Source organism: Cucurbita maxima, unplaced genomic scaffold, assembly GCF_002738345.1.
Source record: "Cucurbita maxima cultivar Rimu unplaced genomic scaffold, Cmax_1.0 Cma_Scf00051, whole genome shotgun sequence".
Lineage (NCBI taxonomy): Eukaryota > Viridiplantae > Streptophyta > Magnoliopsida > Cucurbitales > Cucurbitaceae > Cucurbita > Cucurbita maxima.
Genome location: NW_019272067.1, coordinates 616,753 through 620,104, shown reverse-complemented (window position 1 = coordinate 620,104; position 3,352 = coordinate 616,753). Strand labels below are relative to the sequence as shown.

At 38.1% G+C, this 3,352-nt stretch overlaps 1 protein-coding gene across 4 annotated transcripts in view; it reads right to left on the bottom strand.

The window, feature by feature from the left end:
- Positions 1-3,352, bottom strand: part of LOC111471347 (PH, RCC1 and FYVE domains-containing protein 1-like) — a 15,766-nt gene that overhangs the window by 4,972 nt on the left and 7,442 nt on the right. Inside the window, exon 9 of one of the 4 annotated variants that reach the window (XR_002715183.1) lies at positions 425-821. The exons of the other annotated variants lie outside the window; for them this stretch is intronic. The gene's annotated coding sequence lies outside the window, so the exon portion shown is untranslated. The remainder of the gene's footprint in view (positions 1-424; positions 822-3,352) is intronic. 4 annotated transcript variants of the gene reach the window in all.

The following is a 3,352-nucleotide window of genomic DNA, read 5'->3' as shown; positions in this document are numbered from 1 at the left end:
GGGGGGGGGGGGGGGGGAAACGATGTATGGAATTAAACACACACACACACACACACACAAAGAAAAACAAAAAAACAAAACAAAAACAGCCTTGAGACGTGGGATCAAAGGGCCCCTCCAAAGAGGAACTAATGAAGCACAGCCTTCAAATCTTGGAGGATTAAACCTAGACTGTAACTCAATTCCTTTTTTCATCAAGACGTTTATCATACAATATCGATGCCAGGTTCACTTCATTAAGTGGGACTGCTCATGGTTTCAGCCATTTACTGGAGGAGAATCAGGCAAATGGACAGAAGGTTTATAACTCATATTTGTTGAATGCCTCTGCCAATACATGAGCTTCTTAACACATTTAACAGAAATGCTATGCAACAATGTGTAAGGTATCACCATACAAAAAAATTCAAACAGAAACACTTACAACAGCCAAAATGACAATATTATTCAGCTTATTCGAGAGAGCTGTGCTCTCCCAAGAACTACAGTCCTGACAAAATGACGCTTCCTTCCTTCACACTACTTCCTGACTACATACAAAATAAGCTAAGCCCCAACTGAACAGGACCAGCCACCCAATATTTGTCCTCATGGTAGAAATCCGGAAACTGATGTTGAATCATTGACATGAGGTCCCACGTAGCTTCAGACTCAAGCAAATACTTCCAAATAATCAGCAGTTCCCATTCTCCTTCATCCACGTTCTTTCATAAGCCCAACACTTCTTGTGGCTCAACCGCCCACTCAAACTCATCAATAAGCATAGTAAGCATTGGTGTAAAGGGTTAGATTAATGAAGGATCCCCCACGGCCTCCTTGAGCTGTGACATGTGGAAAAGCGGATGAATTGTTGCCTCATTAGGAAGAGTCAAGATACACCACACTACCCACAGGTGCTATAAAATGATACGAGCCAAATAAATAGGTTGACAACATTTCATTGCTTCTTTTTGGGTAAAGTTAACTTTCAGTATGTGTAAATTTTTAGGTAAATCCAATCGTCAATGTCAAACTCGACCTCCTTGCACTTCTTGCTAGCCTGCATTTACATAATCACTTCGTTTGTTACCAGAAGGCCTTTCAAGGAACTCAATGCCACATTGTGATCCAACATTTGTTTTTTCAGTGTGGAATTAGATGTTTTCTATGCCCCATAGAATATCAAAGGGGGTGGAGGTCGACCTTGCACCTAGTGATAAGGGGGTGGTGTTGATGGATACATGGTACGTGGTATTATGCCAGTACTCAAACCTGTTCACCTAACTTCTCCAAGTCTTAAGTCATTCACCATTGAAACAACAAAGATATGTTTCCAAACACCTATTGACCCATTGGGTTTGCCCATACATTTTGAGTGGTACGTAGAGTTGGGTCCATTGCATCATGAAAAGTTCAGTCCAAATATGGTTGATAAATATTTTTGTCTGGATATAACACTAATGAGCAAGGGAATACATGAGTCGGACCAACTCTATGACGAAAACTTCATCAATCAACCTGACCATAAACGGATGACCAACTGAAAAAAAATGCTCAAATTTGTTGAGTCGATCAACCATCATAAATACCATATCAAACCCAAATGACAGTGGAAGACCCCTAATTAAATCTATTGATCTATCCTCCCATATAAAGTCAGGAATAGAAAGGCGGGGAAGTCAGCCAATGACTAATTTTGATGGGAAACAAAACATCACGCAACATACTCTTTGACATCAGATTTTATTCCCACCTAGTCTACTCACAAGTCAAGTGCTTGTAGGTCCGAAGAAACCCAGAATGTCTCCCCAAAACCGAATCATGATAAAAATGTAAAATGGAGGATATGGGTGTAGAGGTCTTTGACAAAACTAGCCTTTCCTTGGAGAGGAGACTCCCTTGATTTGATGTAGCAAAATTTTTGATACACCATCTATATCCTCAAGAAGATCTTTGGTAATTTGACTAACGTGGCAACCATGTCCAAGATAGGTAGCACAGTCAAAGTAACAAGATGAGCCACTGGTGGTTGATGTGAAGGGCATCAATGCCCTTGTTTTCTTGTTAGAGCCGATACTGGATTTCAAAGTCATAGAAAAGTAATTTGGACACCCATCATTCATATTTGGGTTGAACCTCTTGTTGCTATAATAAAAAGGGCATAACCTTCTGATTTGTTCAAAAAAACAAACCATCGGCCGAGAATATGGCCGCCACTGTGTATGGGGCTAACACAATAGCCATCAGTTCTCTTGGGTAGACCAACTCAAATTAGGCTTGCACAAACAATGTGTGGCTGAATAAGCAATTGGTCTCTGATTTTGAGAGAATACCAACGGTCCTATTTCTAATGCATCAATTTCAATTATGAAAGGAAGAATGAAATCAAGGAGACAAGGAAGAATGAAATCAATTTCAATTTCAATATTTCATTACTTTTTGTAATGATCACTCGCATGACCATGGTCATATGAAGATCGAGTTCTTTTCATATGCCAATTGGGTAGGATCGAAAGAAGACAGAAGATCAAGTTCTAGCTATTACATTTTTGTTGAAGGTAATTTGGTTTCATGGAAGAGCAAGAAACAAAACATAGTTTCATGATCAAGTGCTAAATCAGAATACAGAGCTCCGACACAATCAATATACAAAATAATGTGGGTAAATCCACTCTTGATCGAGTTTGACATTAATGATTTAGTCTCATAACCAAGTGCTAAATTAGATACAAAGTTATGGCACAATCAGTATGTCATACAATGTGGGTAAATCCACTCTTGATTGAGTTTGGCTTCAATATTACAGCTCTGACTAAGTTGTAATTGAAGCATAAAAGCTCCAACTTGAAAGGAAGTGTTATAGTATATATTTGAATATGTGACTTATTAGACTTTTGTCCTTCGCTATAATCTTACTATTCTTAGTTCACGGCTATATTGAACTTTGTATAGAATGCGTTAAGGAGTTCTCTTATTTTTTAACATTATTAAGCTGCATCCACCTCCCTTCAACTCTTAACACTAATGCCAGTCCATTGAGAAATGCATTCTTTAATACTTCTTGTGGGGGTAAGGCGCCGCCAACTCTTCAAATTCCTTTCTAAACACAACAATGGTTCCTCTTTGCATGACATCTTAGCATCAAGTGACAGGGTGCCCTCTTGGGTTGACTGAAATTGCGTGAATAGTTGATCCTTCAAGACAAAGCCTCACCCTCAAAACTTAGGATCATAGCAGTTAACTTCTTGCTCCTGACAACTGGTCAATTTTTAAAATACCCCTCTGACACAAAAAAAAAAAAAAAAAAAAAAAAAAAAAAAAAAAAAAAAAAAAAAAAAAAAAAAAAAAAAAAAAAAAAAAAAAAAAAAAAAAA